We start from the raw sequence: 26274 nt of genomic DNA, 5'->3' as shown, positions 1-26274 counted from the left end.
CGCTGTTAAAGTATCTTACATGCCAAAATTGTGTGTGTGATGTCGATACTGCCAAATACCCATACATTTCTAGTGTGAGCTTCCTTGCAGAAGCCAAGAAATTTCAGTTGGCTTGAACTTACCTGGTACTCTTTGAAAAAAATATACCTTGATAGTAACAGCCTTTTACACCATCAGATCAGTTTACATCAGAAGAAAAACTGACATACTAGAGAAGCTGATGTGTCTGATGGTCTACAAAGCTCAGCAACAGATGGGTTATTATTAGTATGAATTCTCTATGCCTGCCCTTAACTCAGTGAAGCTTTACATTGGTTTTGATTCAAATAGTTAAAATTCAAACATAATTTTACAGTTTAGTTGCTCATAGTGTTAGAAACGAATAGGTTAAAATCAGGGAAGTAAGGGTGAAAAATAATGATGTATGTCTTTATATAAATTCCTTGTTGGAAAACACTTGGAAATGGGTTTTATATCCCATTGGAGGAAGGGGTTCAGGAAGACCTCAGTGGAAGATTTCCTTGCTTCCCTGCAAGTATCTGATCTTCCAGGAGAAAAGAGAGAATCATGGAATCATATGGAGCGGCCTAGGTTGGAAAGGACCTCAAAGACCACTAGTTTCAACCCTACATGTTCTGCCCCTCCTGCTCCCATGTAACCTTTTGCTCCATGTAGATGTAGGAACTCCCTTACAGGCAACTGCTCCACCAGCAGTCAAAAAGAAGTGTTATTTCTGTAACCTGCGTCTTCCTGTGGTAGAACTGCTGTTACTGCTACGTGCAAGGAACAGGCATACCAAGGGCCCAGAACCCAATGTAAAACATGAGCTGTCTTCCAGTGGTGAGCTGGGGACAAGATTGCTGGGCAGGTCAGTGAGGCTGTGCTGGTCAGAAACCACCCTGCAGTTCTGCAGGAAGGCTACGTGAGAGAAGCAGCCAGTGTGAACCTCATCAGTTCATCAAAGCACCCAACATACCCTTTACACACCATCCAGTGCACGTGGTCCAGGACTGTTCCGTGCCTCTGTTTCTTCAGCTGTTGAATGAGGATGTTATTATGCTCTTGTCTTAAATGCTGAGAGGGTTAATTAATTATGTTTATGAAACCCTTTGAGATTCTCAGATGAAAGGTGTCTTCAGAATTGTTAGGTGTTATTATAAGAAAAAAGAATGATTTTATTGCTTCACGTTAATGGTTAACATCTGCACCACAAAACCTGCTTGATCGCATAAAGATTCTGCTAAGCATTTAATCCTAATTTGCAGGCTGATGCATATTCATTTTATTTAGAAGATTAATTTAGTCATCAAAGGTTAATCTGCCTCGGGTTTGTAATTAGGCAGAGCAGTGACTTTGCGTCTCTGAGCTCACCCAGGCTGGGCCTTCCGAGCGGGCAGGGCTGTAACTGGCACCAGTTTTCAGTCCTAGCAAGCACTTAGAGAAGGCTTAATTTTTGGAGAGTCAATAGTGAGTGCTGAGAGCCCCGAGCAGTTCCAAGATTGAAAATTAAAAGAGAAGTACGGGCAGATGAACAGCCCACTTAGTGAACTTGTGAATGCTGGTTTAATTCATCCCCCGTATGTTTACTCCAATAAATGTCAGAGGACTAAGCGAGGTTTTTGTAAAAATAATGAACAGATCTCACACTGCTTTGCTCTGTGAGTCCTTCCTCCCTTTCAGTATTGCTGATTAGCAGCGTGCAGAAGGTTGGAGATGAAAGACTGTGGGGTTTTCCGTTTGAAATCTCAGGCTTTAGCTTTTAGCTGATGTTAGGAGGCATTGTTAGAGGTTATACAACACGACCTGTAACTGCTTGTCCCTCAGACAATTAAGTCTTTTGTGCTCAAGGTTGACTTCTTTAATGAAAAGTCACTTAAGAAAATGTGGTCCTTGTGGAGAATAAAAACAGTGTTTCCTTTGCAGGTACACCAGAAGGCATCTTTAATTACTGTTTATAAAGCTGGCTGTTACTTAAGTTGGAAGAATTATTAGTGGCACCACGGTGTCTTTTGAAGTAAGGAGGAAGGGTTGCTTCTTCTCTGTCATGTCCTCACCTTCCCTCTGTTGCAGAGCAGAGTGATATAAGAGGGTGTGCACCGTGCTCTGCCCTGCTGGGGAGATGTCGTGAGATAGAGAGGTCCTGCTGTGAGCACAGGCTCTGGGTGCCATGACAGCACTGCTCATCCTTGCCACGCTGACAGGGCTGTGGCAACGGGTCCCTGTTCAGCATAGGGGTCTGTCTCACTGTGAGCATGATGCTGGAGTTTCAGTCTGGTAGGTAGGAGTGGAAAAGCACAGATGAAAACTCTGCAAATTGAGGATCTGTCTTAGAAACAGAGCGTTGTACCCAATGTCAGGCCCATACATGCTGGAAAATAAATAAAAAAATGAAAATCCTAATACTAGAATTTAGTACGTTGGCCAAACTGTTCACATTTCAGCACAACCTGGCTTTGGTTGGGTTCGGAATCCAAATTCCATGAGGTTGCTGCCTGTTTCCCTTGCACGGTTCTCACATCACTACAATGATTTGCCAGTTTTCCCCTCCTCTGTATGGTGCAAAGCCTCAGGAGCATCCAAGAAGGGATTTTGGAGACTGTAAACAGTTCTTAATTGAGAACAGCCCCAAATCAAGTTAAGTGCCAACCTGACTATCAAAATATAAATGAAACTCTTTTATTACAGCATTGTATTTTAATTATTATAAGAACAAGTGGCCCAACATGATAAAGCTATTAACATGGCAGTTATTTTCTTGAGAGCTGATAGGTTGATTTTGAGTGTATGGTTACAGCTATGGCTTCTTTCCTGGTTTCTGATGATCTCAGATTGCTTGAGCTGCTTCATCTCATGCTTGTTATCAAATGCAGATTTCCTGTTCTCAGTTCACAATGCTGGAGAGGTTTCCTTGGAGCTCTTAAGGACATAAAAACTGTTTTGGATTGATGATTTTCTAAGGTAGGACCTGTTGCTGACTGACCTTTACTTGTCACTTTGCTCTTTACAACGAAGATAACCAGCCATGCAGTGAGAATGCAGAATTGCCACTCAGTACCATAACTGGTAAAAAAAGAAGAGTCAGGACTACAAGCCATTCTCAGAAGATACTGAAAAACAATGTTAGTTACAGTTCTGTAGTTCAAGCCTGTCCCTTCTAGCCAAGAGTCTGGAAGTGGAATTAAACGCACATTTCCAAAGATCTCAGATTGTTTCTGCTAACTGTCTTAGTCATCTCATCAACCTGAGCCTGCAGTGCCTTCTCTTGCATCTTAATCTTGAGCTGATCCGTATGAACAGTGGGTAGGTCCCTCTAAAATGTGGATCTTGAGCTTCATCTGTCATCCCTGCTGCTAGATCACTGACTTCAGTGAGGTTCCAGAGGAGCAAGATTGGCCACCAGAGGATGTGAACTGTGAAGGAGACAAACCTTGTCCTCATCTGTTTGAGTTGTTTGTGGGAAAGAATACCCCAAATATTTAGCAAGCTGTGCAATTTGAGAGGCAGTGCAGGATTTTTTTCCTCCCTACCTTTCAATTTTCTTTATTCAATAAAGCAAAAACTTGCCATAGGTGTGCTTAGGGCAGGGAAAAAAATATCTGCCAGAATCTCTATTATTACTCAGGCCTCTGTGTGTTCTTGTTGATCTTGTATTTGTAATAGCAAAAGGTGACTATTCTTCTGTCTATTCTATTCTGTGTTTGCAGAATAATGCCCTCTTCCCTGCACCTTGCAAACTCAGCACAATGGGCAGAAGTTCAGGAGGGTGTAAATTAGTAAAGTTAATGCAGTAATGCTCATAGCAGTGAATATGGAAGGACTGGACCTGTTGGGCATTACAGCACATAAGGGCAGCCAAACTGATTGCTGGTGTCAACAGGCAACAGAGATCTTGCCCCTTCCTATTTTGACTGCAGGGAGCTGCAGTGAGTCAGGTTTGGATGGAAGGGGAGATCATCCACCCTGATTGCCAGCTCAGCTTGCCACTGCTTTATCTTGTGGTCTTAGGCAATGTGTTCTGCTTCTGGAAGACCTCAGGGTTAAGATCTTAAAGCAAAAGGGCAGAATATCGCAATTTTATATTTATGGCCAGCTGCTACCTATTGAAATCATGTGTACTCAGACTGCATATGTGCCCTGATAGACTCTCACATCTGTACATTAGCTGAGGTGTTTTACTCTTGTTTCCTTAGAAAGCATGGACAGCGCTCATGAGTAGTGCTGAGGATGGGAATATTGTTGCTGCAGTCAGTGGAGCCATACATACATGTGCATACAATGGCAAGTTCCCAGTGTGTATCTAAAAGTACCACCATTCATTGAATTTGTATAGTACTGTCCTGAAAAGTCAACATTTTAAGGCTTTTAGAACATTCCTAGTGTTCATCCCTTGTGCTTGACAACTGGGAGGCAGATTTTTGTTGACCTGGATCATCAAGGCTGTAGGTTCCTGGCAGCAATTTTGCTCTCTCAGGTGAGTTCCGAGACTGCTTGCTGGTATCTTCAAAGGATGAGAAACCAGCACCTCTTTTGGCTGGCAAGGCTTCTGTGCAACTGAGTGCTTCTATTTTCCAGCAGAAAGATCTGTGTCTTCTGCCTTTGCCCTTGCCTAAGGGTGACTTGTCTTTATTACAGCTACCCTATGGGCACAGGAAGTGATATTATATAAGAAATCATTTTGCAACTCTATTCCTACTAATCATTGCCACTCCTCCTATAATAACAGACAGATGCAATAAACACGATTCATGTTTCCATTATTTTTCTGCATGTGTTTTCCATTTAATTACAGTATATGAATTTCAGCTCTCATTTTTTCCTTTCTCGCATTCAGAGTTGAATTTGATATCTGTGATTTATAGATAGGCCTGTGAGAAACTGTTTGAAGCACTTTACACTCTTCAGTCTGAGTCTCTGCAAATCTCTTAAGTGCTCTGAATATTTTCCAGTTTTGTTAGTAATGCAATATTATCTGGGATACTATTGTAGTAGGATCTGCACAAGAAAGAAGAGAAACCTGAGCATGTAAAGATCTTTGCTTCACAGCAGTAACAATGCAAACAAACAAAAATCATAACCATTTTCAGAGAACTCTTTTCAACCATTCTACCTTAAAAATAAATTGCAGAGGAGTTCACAGAGGAAGAAAGGAGTTGCGCTATTATGAGATGACCCAAGTACTTCCAACACAGGAGTGAAATACCCAGTCCTGAAGCAGGAACTAAGTCTTTGTGACTGATCTGCTCAGTGGGAAACATACCCCAAAATCATTTATGTTTAAGTAGCTTGTTGGGTGCAACTTGTCGGATTCTTTCTTTACTGGTTGTATCACCGCGCTTGAATTGAGCGTGTCATAAAACTTGAGAAAGTAGATTTCAAGTCAAGTATGACATGGAAGACGCCAGTTAAAGCAGAGAGTTGTAATGGTTCCTTTGCTAAAGGCTTGCTGGTACAATATCTTACATTGAATTGTTGGAAATCTTACTTCCTCCTCCTCCTCTCCTTTCAGGACAGAAAAATCCAGTGTAAGAGCACTGATTTAGTGGACAAGCTTTGGATTCACACTGGCATCCTGAAGGCAGAATCGTCCCCTGTGGATGTAGCAGTACCACCTTAGCTCTCCCTAGGTAACTCAGTCCTTGCTTTTTTTTTGAGTGCAGTGTCTGATTTTAATGATTTCTGCAAATCCATCCACTGCAAAAAGGTTCTTTAAAGCTGTGCAAATGCTCACTTAGGTTGCACAACTGCCCACAAAGGTTGTGAAGGATTGATAGACTCCGCTGAGTAAATAACCGTAAATAAAACAGGCTGTTAAAAATCTTTAAATATTGCATTATGCCATTAAACTATACTGTTTAGAAGGAGCTGTAGTGCTTGGGAAAAATTGTACATGTTTTTAACAACTGTCCAAATACATATTGGCACATACTTTAAGATGTACACAAACCTATCTCTATGGTAGGTCTTGGGCCACAAAAGCTTCGTTCAGCATTCTCTTAGTGTTTTTAATAGTTTAATCACCACAAGGAGACAGGAGGCAGCTAATCATAGGGAGAAATGCTGATTTCAAGGAGCAAGAATATGACAATGTCTTTGAATTTAAAGATTAGGAATTGTAAAGTTACTTACAACTTACTACACCCACAACCTTTAGTAGCAAATGGCACAATATTGGTACGAGATGTAAGCTATATGTGATGTGTGCACAGAAATTTTTAGATCATATGGGCTTTTAATACCTGGTTGTTCAAGCAGGTGAATAAACATGCTTATTTTTGCTGACCACTCACATAGGTCAGTTCTGACTGGAATTTACTAGCATTAAAACTATTAACACTGACTTTTTTATTTTTGTTTTTATTACCTGTATGTCATGTATGATCTGTAGGTATTTTGGGTTTCTGGGTTGCCTACATTCTGCATACTGAAAGTATTCAGTGTCCTCCAGGAGTACTATTTATGGTCTTCTGGCTTCAGTATCTACTATGGGTAGAGTTTGTTACTTGAAAGACAAAATTTCTCCCTATAAGAAACTTTATAGCAGAGACCTTGCTTTCCTGCTTGCCTGTGATGTTATCAAGCAGTAATGCTTGTTAGTAAGTATTAATGTTCAAACATGATCAGGCTGGTGAAATATCTCTTTGGCTGCAGAGGAGATCTGGCCGAGCCTCCCTCTGCCTGCTTTTGGATCATGTTGTAGATCCCATTTACACCAGCCAATTTACCTCTGAGTGAGGTGAGCATTTGTGCATGGGGTCATCTGCTTCTCCCACAGCTACTGGGGCATATGAGACATCATCTCAGACTGAAATCTCACCTGCACCTCACAGTAATGCCCTACGAAGACGTCTTGTAGTTGCAAAGCTCTGGAACCTCATTCTCTGAATCTGTCAGCTGAAAGGTTGCTTTGAATTTCACCAGCTCGTTTTATTGCATGCTGGAGAGCCCCTGTGTTAAGAAGACTGGTCTTAAGCAATCCTCTTAGTGTTCCTGTGAGAAGAGGTTGTATTTTAAATACATTAAGTCAGTCTGTCATCTGTCTCTCATGGGCAACTTTATCAGGCCCTGTGGGGCAAAGTTAAGAGAGTCTTGCAGTATCTAAGATGCTCCTTTACAAGCAGCACCATTCACTTTTGGGTTTGCTAATTCACTTCTCCTTGCAAAACTCCTCTGGCACTCTGATTTTTGTTTGACTTGTTAGGAGTGAACACAGCCCTGCGTTTTTGGACAGTTGTCAATTTAACCAATTAAAAGAACGTCTTTGGATAGTTATCAGAAGCTGGAGCTGAAAACATGTTTGCAATTGCTGATGACATAGCTGTTTCTATTTGCTGCTCTCTCTTTTAATTCCAGAAAGTGATATTTTTTTTGGCAGTAGATATGAGAAAATATGTCACTGTGTATAATTACAAAATGCTGTTCATTTCTGTCTTGTAACTGTGGGGGGTTAGTTGGTACAATACATTTGGTTCATTATTGGCTCACTCAGCTGCATGACAAACACTTAAGTATATTATTAATTATCATGTTAATATTCATTACCATGTTAATATCCACGCTATTGCATAATTCTACATACTTCTAAAGTGATGTTCAAGTGCATATGCAAGCATGAAAAACACTGGGTCATTTCCTAGGAAATCTACTAAGCCTTAACTAAAATCGCATTGCATACCTTTTGTAGGAGACCTGTTTGCCTGTGGGTTTTTTTAAGGCTTTAACACCACCGTGGTTCTTGCTATGAAACAAGATTCCTCCCCGTGAACGGGCTTTGCACAGAGCTGCTTCAAATGGTCCTTGTGCTTTCAGCCAGATTCTAAATACAACTCTGCAGCACTCGCTTGACTTTAATTCCCTAGATTGCATCTGCCACCTCATCAGAGTAATTGGACTGTTGAGCACCGAAGAAACTGTGCAGTATTTCTGGTGGCCTGTATTTTTCACTTGATACGTACCAAATATGCGAATAATGGCCCTACAAGGATCGGTGAATTTTTCAGTAGATAGCAAATGGTTTTGCAAGAGAAAATTCTACTAGAAACTGCATATATATGGTATATTTCAAAGTCAGGTTTGCTCTACAGTCCTCTCAAAACATTCATGTAAATGTATTGTACAGGTCCAGCTCTGTTGTCATTGTCATTGGCTTGGTTCTAAATGGCAGCACAGCCCTTCCCACACCCCCTGAGCCACATGGGGGCTACATGGGGTACACCTGCCCTCCACAATTACACTCAGTATCCTGAGTTACCTCTGGATAGACTGGCTTCATATGCAGCACGGCTGCGTCAGCGCATTTAGTAGCAGTGCTGGTAAAGCAGGGACACTGCAGCACGACAGGTCTCTGCTGCTGGCTGTCCCGGTACAGCTGGTAGAGATCTGCTTCTTCAGATATTTCTTTTTGTTTCTGCAGAAGGTGCATTTTTTCTGCGCTTCAGCTCCCCTTGCTGGGCTAGAACTCATTGGCACTGTCTTCTGTCTGTCAACAGCAGGAACAATTCTGAGTGTAAATGAAGCCTACCAAGCATTTGTGTGTTGCCTAACCAGTGAGCTCTGCCCTTCTAAAAGAAATCAACATGCTCCTATAATAATAATAATAATAATAATAACAAAAGCAATAATAACAATAGTAATAGTAATAACGTTACTTGCTCAACAGGTTGTGTTCAGAAGCCACCAGGCTTATTTTAGGCCGGCAGACCAACTTGAACACAGCCATTCAGAAGTGTGAAATCTAAATTAAGATATTGATAATATCATCCCAGGATGGATATTTTGAATTTCTTTTTAACCAGAATTAGCATTTTATCTGAAAATAGTAATGGAAAGAAAATTGCTTGCTCCCCGAAGGTATATTGGAGACACACACAGCTGCATTTAGATGTGCTGATAGAATAATTGTTTTCCATCAAGCAAACCAAAGAAGAATCCATAATAAAATTTTACAAGTTAGCTGCCACTAAGAATAAACTCAGGAGCACTATATGAAATGAATTGGGTGTTTTAACTGAATCTTCTCTCAGGACAATAACTCTAATGTAGGGCCAGGGTCTGAGGAGGTCACGTGCAGAAAGCCCTCCTGGGGCACTTCAGAGGAGAAAGGAAATATTCTTCTCCCTGTCAGGTTCACTTCATGTCCTAATATGTCTGAGGATGTGTGCTGAAAACATAATACACAGTCACCATTATGAGGGCTTAGATAACAAGAGTCATTAGAAAATCTCTGAGGGTAACAAACTTAACCCTGTATGAACTTAAGGATCATATCCTGCTACTAAAGCGAAGGGTAAATCACATTGATTGTAATTGTGACTGAGCTAAAATGTCACTTACCATTAGAATCAAGGTGGGTGTGTTTTTTTTTTAGAATTGCAGGATTTCTTTAAGAATATGTGAAATTTCACAATGGGCATCTACCAAACATAATCTGTAGTGATCTTTGCAGTGCAAAGACCTGGATTTCCTGCTAGTGAAGCACTGGCCATATCTGAGATTGTGCATGTGCATGAGTGAGGTGCTGTAATTCAATGCAGGATCACAAATTAAAATACTGATTGAGAAATCTCTGCGTTTGTCATCACAAGTAGCTTCGTATCTCCATGGCTTCTGTTCAGGCCCTTGGGCTATAGCAGGGTGGATGGCAGCTCCCTGTGAGCACACTGGGTTTGGCCTTCCATGGGATGTGCATTGCTCCCAGGTAGGAACAGACACAGATCTCAGTGCATCCTCACAGCTGGGAATGCAGGCCCCATTTTAGCTCCTCCATATGAAACACGGAGACCTCTTTAACTTCCCTTGCCCAAATCTCTGCTCTCCATCCTACCACCATGTCTTCAAGCCTTGAGCCTGATCTCATGCACGTTTTAATAGCTCATTTTAACTAGGATGCCTTCAGTTTGAACAATTACAAATTGCATTGATGTTAACAGATCCAGACAGCCCTTGCCAGAAGTCAGCAAGGCCAGGAATTAGCACATTCTTTGCTCTGCAGCCATGCAGGGGCTCTCTTGGTTCCTGTGCCCCATGTCTGGCTGGAGGAAACAAGCCTATCAAAGAGCTGTTAGCATTTGCCTTCCTTGAACTCCTACAAGTTGCTTGGCTAAGCATAGAGTTTTCAATATATTGTTTACTTAAGAGGGGTTTAGGTACTAACAGAAAACACTGTGTAGACGCAGACTAACTACAAGGACTACGGATCATTTTTATTACTCTAGCTGTGCTTGTAACTTGGTTCAATTCAGTAAGACTTTTTGGCTTGATAAACTATATAAGTCCTTTGTGTTAAAAAATAAGAAAAGAAAGGGAAGTCCCTTGGGGATCTTTTAAGAACAAGAATGATGGAAGGTGCCTTCTTCACAGCAGATTCAGTCCTTTGTGGCCATCAGCAGCAGCGCCCATCTCTGTATCTCAGCAGGTGTCAGAGTGCTGCTAACAACAAAGGCATTGCCTTTCTCCTGGGACCAGGCAGAACTTTCCTCTCATCAGATTTCTTTTTCTTAGAAACTCTTCTCATTTCCCAGTGATTGAAGGAAATGGGTTCATGGCTTTTTTCTTCTCTTTTCTCTTGGTTTGGCCACTGGACGCAATGACATTCACTTTTTAGCATGGCTCAAGCTGCAGTAACAAACTGAAGGCTCTGAGCAGCACAGGGATGCTAATAGACACACACTCTCTAGGGGAGGCAAAATCTGAGTCCCTTTGAGGTGGGAATCCCTGCCTTTGTGGTCTTGTGATGAAATAGACTCAGCCTGGCTGTACAATAAAGCAGGAGTCATTTCTTTGGAATAAAAAGGGGTTGGAAAGAGATAAAAATAGTGACAGGAGAATTACTGCACATCTCTGTATGGAACACACAGATGGTTCAATCCCTCCATTGCTCAGGTAGGGCTGAATGTCATTCAAGGAAGCCATTGTTCAGTCTGTGGGGTGTGGGATAGAGCCGGGTTGTTAATGTGCTGGGGGTGCAGCTGTTTCTCCCTCAGCATCACCATGCTTTTACTCAGATTTGCTGCCAAAGTATTTGTTCACATTTCTCCATTTGTAACTCTGTTCTGTACCTACACACATTTGCAACTGAGATTCAAACAAGACAGTTCTGTGCACGCAGAGGGAGAAGTACTTTACAGCTCTACCTGTTGTCTATGTAAGTGTACTGATGCTTGACATGCTCGCAAGAATTCCTTTCTCTCTGTGCCTCCGGTTCTCTTAGTCAGTAAGAAGCAGCACACACATAGTTCGAAGTGCTGAAAAGCAAATATGGACGTGATAAATTAGCTTCCTCCCCCCAGTGTTCTAAATATGGCTCTACTTTGAAATTAAGTGCACTACAGAATATTCAGTTGCAGCACATTGCTGGCATACAGTTTTTAAATTGTTAGTGTTTGGCAGCCCTTGGTTTTTAAATTCCTACTGATCACAAGTAGCTGGCACTAATCAGCTCCAATAGAGTTACGGTACTGTGTACCCTCTTAAATGGCTGGAGTGCAGATAGACATCTAAAATTCCCATTTATAATAGCCACATGCCAGAAACACTTTACTCTGAGCAGGGTTTTTATTTTGCTTTTTATGTCTCTCACATTTTACATCTGGTTCAACAGTTCTGAAGGAAACTACATCTGATGTGATAGCATGAGATCTTTATCACACATCTCAAAACCTGCCAGAAATGCAATTTAAATACAGTTTTGGACAGAGTAAAAAAGTCTTATTGGTATCAGATGTCTGGGCAGTGAGAAGTTGAGCTGTGTCTCTGCTTGATTTGCTTTAATAGAGGGAAATCATAAGGTGAAATCTTGGTTCTAGTAAAACATTTAAAGCCTTTGCCATTAGTTTCAGCCATCAGTGTTTCACCTTGCAGCCATGAAGTTCAAGCGAAGCTGGGCAGCTTGACTGGTAAAGGCAAACCTACATACAGCATGTTGCATGGAGCAGCAGTGGTTGGACTTGTTTTCCTGTATGGGTAACTACCACCTCAATCCCCGCTGAGCTAGGTCTGAAAGCTGCAAGCAGTGCCTGCCAGGCAAAGGCTGAGGAATAAACCTTGGGGGCCCATGATAAGTCAAAGCACATGTGAAAGCACCTACCTGGCTTTTGTGCCAGGTGGGTAAGAAATGTCCCCACACAGAGTCAGGGACAAAAACTTGCATTATTATTGCTGTCGTTATTATTATTGTTTTATACTCATGAGCATTAAGGAATGAACCGGGCCCCAGTGAGATGGGTCCGTGAGCAGATGCAGTTTGGCTCTTGTGCAATGCTGCAATGTTGTCTCATTACTTCTGCACCAAACAAAATCAAAAGCTGTCTCAGAATTCAGCGGGAGCTGAGGGCAGGCGAAGGCTCACAGGGAACTCAGCGTGTTGTCAGGATCAGGCCCAAAATGTGTAACTCCAGCCTCAAAAACTCATTTCTTTTGAAGCTCAGTTGAGTGTTTCTATGACACATCAGCATGTTGCACCACACAGAGTATATCAAATTTGATGTCCTCTTTCTTTTTTTTCCCTTCCTTTTTCCCTGGGAACCTGTAAATATCCTCTGGTAGCAAAACCAGAGAGGAATAAATTCTCTTCGATGTATTTACAAATGTGAGAAGCTTTTCAAGTTGTATTTGCAATTCTCTTTCTTGCAATGACCTCTATTTTCATAATCCTTCATGGAATATCATGGTTTAAAGAGCTTTCTCTCCCTGCTGTTTTTGTTAAAAGGTTTTTGGTGTGATATTTGGAAAGTCAAATTCTGCATTTAAATGTTGTGTTTTCACAGATATAAATGAAAGAGGCCATATTTATCTTTTTTTTTTTTTTTCCTTCTTTTCCCCTTTTCTGAGAACATCAAGCAATTCCACTCCTCTGCATATATTGTTAACTAAACCATGAGAGCATACGGCAGCTTTAATAGTAAGGTAATTGTGATTACATCTTGCTCGTAATTGTGTTTATTTCCTCACATATCACCCAAAAGGTAAGCATTAGTTTGGCCTCTACAGGCATGTGTTAATGGCAGGAAAATCATCTGACAGCGTGGCAGCAAGGAAAATAGCTTAAGTCACTGCAAGTCTTTCATGTCATGGACACTTGCAAGGACTCTGGGCTCTCTGGTTCTTGCTCAAGTGTATTTAAAATGTGGATTTACATCCAAATAATCAACATATTGAGAGAACTAGGAAGGTGTGGTTGTGTGATCTCACACTGGAGAAGACAGTAATGGCACTCAAAGGGGTCGATGTGCAAATAGCCAGGGGCCCCATGCTTTGCTATTCTTTCGATGGGCAGAAACACCTGCAGACCTATGGAGAAAGGCAGACAGATAAAGAGTGCCTCGTCAGGGTATGGATGGTGAGGTCCACTTGTGTCCATATGCAATCTTATTGGTTTAATTGATTTAATATGTGGAGGACAGTGCTAGTCAGAGCAACTAGCGACTAAAGAGATGCGTGAGACCTTGTCAGTAGTGAGAGTGTGTTCTCACTTACTGGGGAAGGCTGACACCTGTGGGTTACAAGCATCAGAGGAGGAATGAGCCCAGTGGTTTTTGCTGAGTGGCTGGGCTGGGCAGCCAGCATAGCCAAACAAATACTCCAACCATCAGAACTGGTTCTGCCTTCCAGGCAGCACAAACAAAGGAACAACATAATAACAGAAGTTGTTTACTGGGTATGTTGCTGCTTTCTACAAGGGTAAGGCATTTTCCAGTTTTCTTTGGGGCAATAAAAACTCCTGGCAAATGCTGGGCACTCTTCTGGAGTAGTTCTGCTCTTCTGTCTTGGTAGACATCCCCATCCTTTAGCTGCTCACAGTATGACACTCATTACGGTACAAAATGGAATTTGTGAGTATGGCCAAGAACCACCATAGGACTAAAATCCAGGGTTTTATGTAGTTGTTTCTTTAATTTTAGTTTTGTTTTTGGCTACTTTATAGCATAATTGCATTTAACATTCCCTATCTTTCAAAGCTCCCATTGAGATAAAAACTTCCAATCCAAGAGCACGGAGCAGCTGTCCTAATAGTTACTAACTTCTTTTTTTCTCCAAGAAAAGGAGCTCAAGCTTCTCCTCCAAGAATTATAAGCAACTGTGTGATTATAATGTGCCACGGCAGTGTGAGGAGGAGGCAGCAGAAGAATTAGTGCGGATAAATGGGAAAATAAAGGTTATGGCACAGAAATGGGGCTTGTCTTCTGGCTGGAACTGAGGTCAAATTACAACATCTGAGCACTGGGTGAGGAAAAGCAGAAGGTTGGACCGGAGTTTTGGTCTGTCCTCTGTGACACAATTTAGAGAGTGCTGAGCAATCTGGCTTCAGATCTGTTTCTGGATTTGTATGTGGTGTCTCAAAGAATTATGTTGGCTTCTTCCATTCTGCCATTTGAAGATGTTAATATTTAGAAGTTGATTTTTTTTAAATCTTCATAAAAACAGCAACAACATGGAAAATATTAACAGGAAACATTTAGATGCTGCAGGAAATTACTGCTGTGAAGTGTATCTCATATTATGTTAGCAAAAGACTGAATGAGGGTTCTTCCCATCTGGACTTTTAAATCCATGAAGAAGAGGTGTGTTTTTCAATATACCTGCTGTTAAGTGGGAAGGAATACGTAAAGAAAAGCATTATGGCATGCTTTGCTGTCAGTGGCCAAAGAATCAGTGGATACCTTTAAAGCTGGCTGAGTTGCATAGCTGTTGGGAATGGTGAATGTAGTAAAAATGGTGTTGCACTTCTGCAGCTGGTGAGGTTCCTGTCCTGTCCTGAGCCCTGCACTGCAGGCAGTGGTGACAGCAGGACACACGTTTGTGGCAGGCAGTTCTAGGACCCTGACACAGAGCATGGTCTTTAGTGCTGGGACAGCAGGCTTTCAGATAACCAGAGACTCTGGCAGTCTTAGACCTGCAAGTTCAGAGCAAGCAACAGAGCTGCCCAGACAGACAGGTGAATTAAGGCATGCTGAGCTCTGTTTTGTTAGCTAGCTGGCATCAGCCTCGTCTGGTTAGTTCAATATTAAATTTACACCTTCATAATTTGTAGCCCTCCAGCGTTGCTGTGACTCATACCAGGTGACAGGTGTGCTCTCAGATCCTACCCAGGTTCCTACACGAGGCTTTTTTTCTGACCTGGTTGACCTAGAGAGAACATGGGAGCTGGCTGAGCCTTTCCATGAGCTGCTCCCTTCATCCATAATGCGCAGAAATAACAACAAAATAGAACATAACCAAAGCAAAGAGAAAGAGGTAGACAAAAAAAAGATGAAAGAATTTTATTATTATTATTATTATAATTATTTTTGTGAAGATCTCTGTACTTTGGAAAATGCCTAAAAGCAGAGATAAGCTTTTGTGCTGGTGTGCCTGCCCCATGTGCTGCCTGAGAGTAGGGAATCAACAGGAGGGTGCCCGAGAGCTTCATAGCTTTGTGCTATAAGCTCAGCCCAGCCACCTCACCAAGGAATTCTGTCCTGGCAGTGCAGGAGCTCTCATCAGGATCTGCACTCCCTGTATATCCACTTTCTACACCCACGGGATGGCATCAATTCTGCATGTGCTCATACTCACAGAACTGCCGTGCTCTGCAGTCTGCAAGGGGTGGATATACCTGATCTGCCTCAAACTAACAAATCCCCCTGTGCTTGGAAATAAAGCAAACCTCAAAAGGGGAGAAAGTTCCCTCTTCGGAGATGATCAGATGCTATAATATAGTTTCTTTTGAGCCGTATTCTGTTGGGCAGATAGCTATTGATGTGGTCCCCGCTGTCGCTTAGGTATTTGGTTTATTCATTATTTTCATTTATATTGTTTGTGTAAAGCACCTAGAGGCCTGTGATAAGCAAATTTCATCGAATAAAATAAGCCAACTTTAGTAGGTCAATTAGCATTCTCCGAAGATCACACACTTTAGCAGGGAGTTTTGCAGTTTACTGCTGTTGTCCATGGAGAAAATGGAAAGCAAACCCCTCCCCTCTCGTACGGTGTCAAATATCAGCTCTAAATTAGAATGTTACTTATTCTTACTGAAACTGGGAATTCGCTATGAGCTGACTAATCACAATGCTGTGCTCTGATTTCACTTCTGGAGATCATCCAATGAAAACAGCCCTTTTTTACCTACTGGGAAGAAATAGGCAAATACAGTCATGTTTCTAATGTGTTTACACAGTATATCAGCTCTTTCCAGGTTGCTTGCTAAATGCAGCTTAAGAATGTTCTAAGATGCAGGAGGGGAGATTTGTAATGAGACCAATTCAATGCCTTCTTAGTGTCTGTTGCTTACTTTATGGTTGTAAAATCAATAAAACTTAGGTGCACCAAATAATATAGCTCAGTAATGTGGCGGTGCACGCTGATGGAAGTAGTCCTGATGGTGAGTTTATCTTAGATTTGAGCACTATGAGCTTCCTCCTTTCCCAGCTTACACAACTTTTAGCTCTTATATTGCCTCCTTCCCTTCACTTCCTTGGCTTCCCTAAGGGAGTCCTATGAGATGATTTTACTTCTACTTAAGTGTACTTTGGTTCTTTCCTGATGCCACTCTGCTTGAAGCTCTTTCTAGGTATCTTCTGACTATGACTTATTCATTATTGAGAGCGCTAACCTCTATTGGAAATTATTTTGAGTACTATATTAAAATATACTAAAATTGTGTCTTTTATCTCAGTTTACTAAGATCAACCTCCTAAAGTTAGGTATTTATAGGTTAGGTATTTATAATTTGTCATCTAAATAAGTGCTCTGATTTTTGCTCACAGTTTCATCGACTTCTAGTTCTGGGCTTGAGAAGACCTGTTGATGTGTTTCTGCTTTGCTAAATAGGGGTTAAACTTGATGTCATGTTCACCAAGACCAAGCCATACAAGCTGTCTGTCCTTAGAGTAGCAGTAAGTCTACTGTTACCATGGGTTGCATTTGTGACATTGGCCTTCCCAAGAATCAGGCTTGGAAACCTGATGTTTTCTTTGGCTAAGAATGTTCTGGCCTAAGGGCGCAGAAGGGGTTTATAAGTGTGCAGAATGGATGGGAGAGAAGAACAAGGAACTGTAGGATCACTGCTGCCAGGCCTCCTGTGCTCACAATTCAAGATCTCGAGTAACTTCCCAACATATACAAGGCAGCGTGGAGGATGCTTTGTGTAAGGACACGGTCAGATTTGAATGTTCATTGTAAGCTCTTGTTCAGAGTGGAAGAATGCGTTGAATTAAAGAAAACAAGTATTTTAAAGATGTTCAGAATATGCATGTGGCAATGTGAAATGCTGTTTTCTCCCAGTAAGTAAGGGACACAAATACCTAGAGCAGTGCTCATCAGATTAGTCATACAGTGACTGTCTCTTTAAAGTAGAACTTTTCCATTGCAGTCATGGATGTTTCTTCTTCCTACCTCATTCTTTCACCAGTCACGCCAAAGTTATCACACGCTACATTGCAATCCAAACATTTTGGATTTAATGAGAGTGCATAAATTATTTTGATTGGTGATTTCTGTAGAACTATAAAAGCTCATCCTTTGCTCATTCCACAGAAATCATTACATATGGTTTGGAAGGTCAGCTTTGTAGGTGGCTTCAGAGCTCAGTGATTCTCATCAGTTCTGAGAACCAAATCAAGAAAAATCAGAACAACCACCACCAGCCTGACCACATCCAGCTACATCCCACTGCTAATATCAAGTTGATGGACTTTTAGTCCTGGAATGTAAAAAGCCCAACCCAAGCCAAAACAAAACTGAGAACCAACTACCACCCTAAATCTAGTGAGACTCTATCTGTTTTGGGTGTTTCTTTTTTTCTTCCTGGGATATAATAAATTAAACATAGTATGAAATGCAAAAAGGTTACATTGAGACATATAATATTTGAAGGTTTAATTCATTTTTCTAGTGTATAAGACACAAGGCTATTAAATTTTTAAAGCAGTGATCTCCTGAAGTCCCTACTTTATGAGGGCTTTCTTCATAAAGATAAATGGTTTCCTTGCCAAATCAAATGCAGATTTGAGACAAATTAAGTTAATGTTCAACGGTACAAGGTAGAATGGATGAGGGAACTGTTTTATTTTGCATTGTAATAACCATATACACCTAAATCAATAGCTGTGGAAAAAAAAAAAAAAGGCAATAATATCACGTAACTGCAGGAAATGAAATATAGTGAGACGAAGGGGGGAGCGGGTTGCAGAATGAAAGGATTTGTATTGGAATAATGACATTTCATTAAAAAGGGAAGGAGTGCTATTGAATATAAGTCCATACCAGTAAATTCTATTTCTTATAATAACACTTGAGATGAGTTAAAGTTGCCCAAGTATTGTGATAAAGCATCTCGCTGGATTCCTTTCTTATATTATGCTGTAATTTTATGTTAAAAGAAAAATTTGAAATGTTAAAGAGGCAGTGCATGTTTTCTAAAGTGCTTTCTATCCCTCCTAATGTTTCATTTAACTTGTATATTATCCTGAGCTCCTGCAGCCTGAGCAAGAGGAAGTTTATCAGTTTTGTTCTTCTGTGAGCTTCCATTAAAGAAACAAAACAGAATGTGAACTCGACACTGGTGAAAGGTGTTGATTGAGAGTGCTGGGGGTTAAAGCTCTCTTGTTAACCACAGCACATGCTGGTGAGTAGCAATACCAGCGAGCAGCAGGGTGAGTCTGAGCTCCCTGTAACATTGAAGGGTCAGATTCTCAGGTGGTGTAAGTCAGCTGCAGCTACTGAAGATACAAAAGTTAATACTTCAGAATGAGCCTGTCTGCAATCCTTTCTTCAAAGTATCTTGGAAAGGAATCCTGGTTCTCCTTGGGGTCAAGGGCAAAGATCCCACTGATTTCAGGAGGATAAGGATTTTGCCCTCTTTCTGTGTATTGCCTCTGGAGTGTCCTTGAAAGAATCACCATTTAAAATCATGGAATAGAATGATAGAATCATTTGTGTTGGAAAGGGTGCCTAAAGACCATCTGGTCCAACTCCCTTGCAGTGAACAGGGACATCTACAACTCCATCAGGTCCAGTCTGTCCGTGAATGTTTTCAGGGACATTCACAAGTGATCATCTGGAACATCATTTCTATTAAGAGGAGTATGGGGCTGTAAAGAAAGGGAGATTGGCAGTGTCCTAATGCCTTTATTTCAGCTGTACAAGCATGGCTGGAATTTTGATGTCAGACAGCTGCCTCAGAGCTTCTCCCTGCCATTCCTTTACAGTGTGCGCAGTGCACATGAAGTGTCCATAATCCCTTTGAGCAGTTTTTGCACTGTCTTCTTTTGCAGACAATGTCATAAAAATGCCATGGCATTTAGCATAGAGCTAGACCTGTATTTGTGTAATAATGAAGACAGTTTTGGAACTTCACTGTGACTTACTGAGTTGCACACTGGAAGAAAGATTAACAAGAGGAGCCCAAAACCAAGAGAACACGATACCTCCGTGTGTCAATCTCATGCCATCATATCAAGGCTTCTGTTTCTTTTGATGTGTTTCTGGCAATTGCAGAAATCAAGTAATGCTTTATTTGGATTTCCCGTACTAATTGCGTAAAATGACTTTGGTGAAAAATACACGAAGATTCAGAGAACATTTGGATAAAACTTTGCTCATTAGAAATTGTTGGCACCCTGTCTGCCCATCATAGAAGATACATTTTTGTTCAGAGCCCGTGGCTTAATTTCCTTTGAACAGACGTCTGCACGATCCCCTGTGTGCAGTTAAAGGATGAAACTTCTCCCCACATACACAGCTCTGCATCATTGTTCCCCCAATACAATTTGCATCTCTGTCATTCCTACTTATGCCCTGAGCAACCAACCAAGGAGCCGTCCCTTTATGCTGAGCCAGTGGGGGGCTTGCTTTGAATTATTTTTATACTCATAATGAGCTGTGTACTTCACTTGTTGGTTCATTTGTTTTAATAGGGATGGGTCAAGCTTTCTAAAGCAAATTTCAGACCTCATTCAGTTTGAAGAGACTCATTGCTAAGAGCACTCTAAAATTGCATGTGACTGTACCTGAGGATGTCTGAATTCTTTAGCCTGCTTCAAAACGTGATCCAAATATGAGCTCACTGAAGCACATCTACTTTTCAGAACTGCATATTGTGAAATCAGTACCCGTCTGTATCAGCAGGAGTTGGTATCATCATACCGCTGAACGATCCAGGGTTCATCTAGATTCCTATTAATGTATCTCACCTGAGAGCATTGTGGGCTACAGTTTTCATGCAAATGTGTTTGTTTCAGCAACGACATTTATAGCCTTCCTTCAAAAGTTCATCAGCTAAGCATGTCGATAGGCTCATAGCACAGGACGTGGGGTGACTGATGGCATCTGAGGATCTGGCTGTCTTTGATTCAGGCCATGAAGCATCCCCAGCCTCTCGTGTAATGCACCACCAGAAGATTCATTTCAGAATATGTACAACTAACCAACCTCTGGTTTATGCACTGCTCTCACATTTTCTGGTTCTGTTTCTTCTGGACGGGACACCTGGCATATGATCCCATCAAACTGCCTTTTAATTTTACTCCTCATGAAATGAATTATCGACGTGTCCTAAAATCTGAGCCACTCTAAGCAACTGTTGGTGGATTCATCGTGGATTCTTACCAGTAAAATTCACAAGTTGTGCTGTGCTATAAATTACGTAAGTCAACTGGAGAACAGAAACAGTGCCGCGTGGTTTATCCAAATAATAAGCACAGACTTAATGGTAAATATTCACCCTGAACTTTCCAAGAACATCTTGTAGCATAAAAAAATTTACAGCAGGAATTCTCAGATAGTGATTTTAGGTAATGGGTAAATGTAAGAATTTCACTGTGTTGCAGGAACAGTAAAAAAAGAAAAAGAAAAAAAAAAAAAGAAAAAAAAAAGATGAAATATATTGAATAAAGATTTTATTGTGAGTTATTTGCTCAGCTCTGTAGCAGCATCCATTTTTTCCCCCTATATAAAAATAATGAAGTCAATAAATGTGTTTAGGTGACCTCAGAGACTTACAAAAAGGATGTTATGAGATGGGTGAACGCTGGATACAGTATTTCATTCAGATGCTGAACAGCTGTTGCAGTAGACAATGCTGGCATCCTGTTTTTCACTGTTAATGCTAACTTAAATTGCTTTTTGATTGTGTGTATATTCAATCGTAGTGTGGGAATGTGAAAAAAGCTCCAAACTTGCTTGTCCTGTCTCACCTGTCTGTGCAGCTTTCTGTGTAATTAGAAATGGTGAGCCAGGAAGCTTGGTGGGCAGCGTGAGGGCCTGCATAGAGCTTTGCCCAGATGCTGCTGATAAGGAGCCTGCTGGCTGCATTTGGCTACAGCCTCTTTCTAGAGCCCATTGGGCCGATCAGTTGGCCTAGTGCAGATAGATAGGTACAATTCCCTTGTTCCCACACACAAAAAAAGTAAGGGGGTGGCCCGTTGTGCTTTCCTGGGGTATGTTCCTCCTAGGAAGTACCTGCCTTGGAACCCATTTGGTCCAAAGTGCTGTGTGCACAGAAATTCAAAATATATTTTACAAGGAGACAAACTAATTAGCACTTTAGGACTATTTCTTACACAGATTTAATACTTATGGCAGTTGTGTGTTTCTCCTTTGCTGGACAATGAAAACCAGAGGAATTTAGTGTTGACAATTAACAACATGGAGTTAATTCTGTTTTAGCTTCACCACATCTCTCCATTTTCTTGGAGTTCAGTATTTATTTTCTTTCCAATCCAGCAGCTTTTCCAGTGGAGGGACAAACCTTGTCAACTGCTGAACAACCTCCTTTGTAAACTGAGTGGGAGCGTGCGATTTGCCCCGGAGCATCTTTTGTAAGTAATTAGTGCAAATCAGTCGATAGATCTGTGTTAGCAGCACCTTAAAAATTGCACTAGTTTGGAAAATGTTGCAGTCTATTATATGTTATCTCTTTTAAGTGCCATTGGTTTAAAATGTGAGAAAACTAACCCTTTTTAAAAACAGATCAGTAATACTTTTGATACGGATAGCTTTATGCATTGATGCAGCAGACTGCTGACATGGTGGGTACCTGCAGTCTTGCTCTTATTCCATATAAAAATACTTTTGAGGTATTTCCCCATTAATTACTCACACTGAAGATGGAAGGATATAGAATGATCCATTTGACTTGCCAACTCTGTGGGATGTTCCAGCAGCTCCACAGATTTTCTTCTCACACATATCCTCTCTTTAGCTGAGCTACAGCAACCCATGTGGCAAGCCAAATGCAGGGGCTCTGATCTTATTATGAGGTGGGAGGGGAAGGGTTGAGCTGTATAGATGTGTCGGCTACCAGGGGAGCTTGCTTGGGATTGAGGGATCTGTGAGTCCAAGGACCAGCTCAAATGTCTACTTTGGCATTTCAGGGTCACTCATGGCTGTCAGACTCCACTGGCTGTTCATCTTCTGGTGGTTCAGTTCCTTCATCTGCAAAGTACAGACACTGAATTGCTCCAACCTGCTAATGGGGTCCAGTCTTTTTTTCTTTTTTAATGGAGAGAGATATCATTTGAGTCTCTGTCAGATTTTGTGGTTTTTGCAGCTTCACAGTTCTGCTTTTCAAAGCAGTCTGCCTTTCAAACCCTGGGGAGATGAACTCCAGTGAGTCTTCTGCCATGAGGAGTGCTCTCAGAAGCACATTTTGAGGCCTCCAATACTTCACATTCACATACCGGAGCCCACTTGTTTGTTGCTTGTATGAATAATTAAAAAAGAGTTTTCAGTAGTTTTGATTAAATTTTCTAAGCAGGAAATAAGCTCAGATTCTGAATAGGTACCTGTTTGATAATGGTGACCACTGTATGTCCCTCACTCTGTGATGAGCCTGGCCTGCCTTCTTAGCTGTGCATGGAACACAAGCTACATAGAGGACTAAAATACAGTTTTTTAGGGTGTTTTGGTTCGTTGTTTTATTTTTAAGAGCTGTAATTAAGCAATCATAAAAACCCTTTAAATAAATACAGCTTGCATTTACATTTAACATGCACTTCTGGTGTGCTTGTTTAATTCTTTTTCACCCCATCTGCAGCAGGTGTTCTGAATTCTGCCACTGCCCTTGGACTCGAGCTGCCATGGTGCCTGAAGACATCACCAGGATGGGAGAGGTGGGTTGAAACTGAACAGCCAACCAGTTAGTGAGATGCAGTGTTCTACCCCACTCAAATCCAGGTTTTACAAAGCAATTTAAACTTAATTCTCATCAGAAATGGTGTACGTTCATCTCAGCTGTATAAAGTTCAGTGTTCCCTAGAGACAGAGATCTGGACTGGCTTTTCAGAGGAGCTCAGCAGGCACCAACCCTTGTTAAGAACAACAGGGTGCTGCTCAGGACTGAATGCCTTTGAACATCTGATCATGTCACTTTATTTATTTATGTAGATTTGTGTATGCACAAATATATACAACATGTCCAGCAAACAGGCATGCACACACACATGACAGCTCAAGGGCCTGGATTTTCAAAGCATCCTAGGAGAATTCATCGAGAGATGGGTGCCTAATTAAAATTCATCTCCTTCCTGCCTTTGGCATAACTTAAACCTACAGCTAAAACCTAATAACAAAGCATGACTCAGGGGCAGCAGCATAATTCAGTAAAACCCACAAGAAGCAAGCTAGGCAAATTAGCCTTCCTTTCACCAGCCCTACAGTTCCTCATTTCTTATTTTTGAGTATGGAAGAAAAATGACAAATGAATGCCAAGCCTGTAAAATGCTGCCCGTAGGTGGGAGTCTGGGGTCAGGGCTCTCTCTCTGCCATGTATATACATCATACTCTCAGCAAAAAGGGTCTGACTGTTGTTGGGACTGCAGTGTGCTGCTGCATGGGCATGTGAAAACCATACCTGGGTTACATTTGGGTTCTTTGCACAGGAACTGCAAAATCATGGGAGAAACTGTATTGTCTGCCTTCATTTTACTGCAACACAACTAACAGATAAAACCCTTGCTTAAGGATTCCCCAGAATCTTGTTCTTTATCTGTACAAGAAGAAAATCCTGCATCCTGGGTGATTTACCAGACCGATGGTTTTTATGACAGAATGCAGTGCTGTTTACATTCTAGCCTTGGTCCCAGGAGGGAGGAGGGCACCCAAGCTCAGTGCCTTGCATCTCTGCTGTATCCAGTGCAGCTAACGTAAAGAGCCCACCAGAGGAGGAGATGGAATATGTTCATCAGGAGGCAGGGAACTGAAGGCCCCTCTGTCCTAACCCAGCAGAGTGCCAGGGTGGTTTGCAACCTGGGACAGAATTGCTTCTCCAGTAGCTGAATTTTAAACAAAAAATGGCTGCAAATACATTTTATAAGAGGTGTGATTCTCTGTTTCTGTTTCTCTCAGAAGAGGTTGGCAGGACGGGGCCTCTGAGGAGCGCAGGAGAGGAGCTTTAGTTTGTGTGTCTTGCACAGATTTGGTCGGAAACCAGCACTGAGTTGGTCCTTGTGAGCTGGTTTGTGGGTATGCTTGGGGCAGGAAGCTGTGCTTTGCAATGGAGCAGGCTGTGGGCCAACTGCTTCTGACCTTACGCATAGGAACCCTGGAAGGGAGTGAGAACCCAACTCCCCACTTTGTGCTTTTGCTCCTGAGTTCTGTATGCATTTGGCTCAACTGGAGGCATTGGATCCTGACACAGGGTATCTCAGAACTGCTTGGCCAAATGTTTTGTTTTCTGATTGCCAGCATTGGGCTCAGAGCTGCTTTATGGAGAGAGAAAGAATGAATCCCAAACCAGTTTTGCTTCTCCAAACCAGTCAGGTTTGCTGCAGTTCTCTCGCTTATGCTTTTGGATGGTACTGACAGTGGAAAATGGATTTTTAATTAAAAAGAAAAGGTATTAACAAATACCTCACATCAAAGCAACTGGTCTCTACCCTAACTAGCCCAGGCTGCCTTCCCCTGCCAGGCTCCTGGACAAACACACTTCACCACTGTGATCTTAAGAGGCTGTAGTATCTTTCAGACAAGCTCATTCCTTAGACTTAATTAAAACCTAGTTCACTCCTTTATTCAATTTATGAGGCCTAGCCAGTAGGATTAAGCGATTACAGGCAAAAAGCCCCATTTGTGAAACACTCATAAGCTCAAGCTGCTAGACTGCTCAGTTGTACTCCATTAAATTAATAAGGAATGAATAGACTGATCCATTATGAATAAAGCTGTGGGGAGCCTCAGCATTGCCTCAGACTCTCTGCACACTCCTTAGAGAACATTTGTGCAAAATGATTATGTTCATATTCATTCAATTGGAATTCTATAAAAGTGGAATGCATAAATTACTCTAAAGATGGGGAGTTTATCTTAAACATTAACTATGTGTGTGAATTAATAAGACTATTATAAAACCATTAGCATTCAGTGTATTTACCTACGTATGCTGCATACCTAAACTAAATTCAACAATTGTTCCTAATTGCTATTCTTGTTGTGTGATCAAGCTGTGGTTCATTTTCCCTTGTAGTTATAATATTTATGAATTAGATTTCCTGTCAGAAGTTCTGAACGCACCTTTCTGGCCCAGCTTTTCATTTGCTCCTTTAGTTCTTGAGAATATCTTAAAACAGTGGACTGGATCGTAGTGGTAAACGGAAGATCAGCAGATGTATGATAAAGGACAGCACTGAATAGTGAACATGCATGCTCAAAGCAAAACCTTTGCGTTTTATAGAGTACTGGATGGACAAGGAGGCTACAGCAAGACCGAGTAGAAACGTCCGGGTTCAGACAATGAGGAATTCATCCACCAGGCTCTGTCAGGTTGTGACTGTGCAGTTGGTTTCTTCTGGAAGAGCCCCAAGTGATGTGGCAGGTAAGAAAATGAACACAAAAACACTAAACAAAAGTAGGGTGGGCTGGTTAAAAAGAAAGCACAACAGTTTTTAAAGGACTAACCTGGGTCTGTGTGATGATAAGTAGGAGTGTACTGCAGGAGGGAAGGGCGGAAGGCTGAGCTGCCTAGGGAAGATGCTTTGGGCAGATGCCTTTTCCTCCTGTCCTTTCTGCCTTTTGAGATTCACTGTGTTGGTGCAGGTGGAGTAGAGGATCCTATGGGACTAGAGAGTTGATTTGCCAGAGGATGGGCTGAAGCAAAAAGCCCTGCATGGCTAGGACTGATTCAGTATGATCACAGTGAAATGGCAGTGAGAGATACCTAGGCATGGCATTATTTTCAGTGCTGTTCCTGAGCAGAGCAAGGAAGTTACGCGTTAACATAGGTTAGCTAGCACGTCTGACCTTCATTGTTCCCAGTGGAAGCAGTGACAATCTATTAGTCCTCCACAAGGGATATCACTGTCTCAC

At 41.6% G+C, this 26274-nt stretch overlaps 1 protein-coding gene across 1 annotated transcript in view; it reads left to right on the top strand.

Annotated features, from left to right (window-relative positions):
* Window positions 1-26274, top strand: part of LOC107319375 (uncharacterized) — a 343742-nt gene that overhangs the window by 139890 nt on the left and 177578 nt on the right. The window contains exons 5-8 of the mRNA XM_085550607.1: window positions 5507-5624; window positions 21697-21791; window positions 23009-23084; window positions 25643-25783. The gene's annotated coding sequence lies outside the window, so the exon portion shown is untranslated. The remainder of the gene's footprint in view (window positions 1-5506; window positions 5625-21696; window positions 21792-23008; window positions 23085-25642; window positions 25784-26274) is intronic.

Source organism: Coturnix japonica, chromosome 6, assembly GCF_054131305.1.
Source record: "Coturnix japonica strain WE chromosome 6, WE-NBRP24, whole genome shotgun sequence".
In the NCBI taxonomy this organism is placed as follows: domain Eukaryota; kingdom Metazoa; phylum Chordata; class Aves; order Galliformes; family Phasianidae; genus Coturnix; species Coturnix japonica.
Note: the sequence above shows the minus strand (reverse complement) of the source record. Positions and strands in the feature narration are given on the sequence as shown.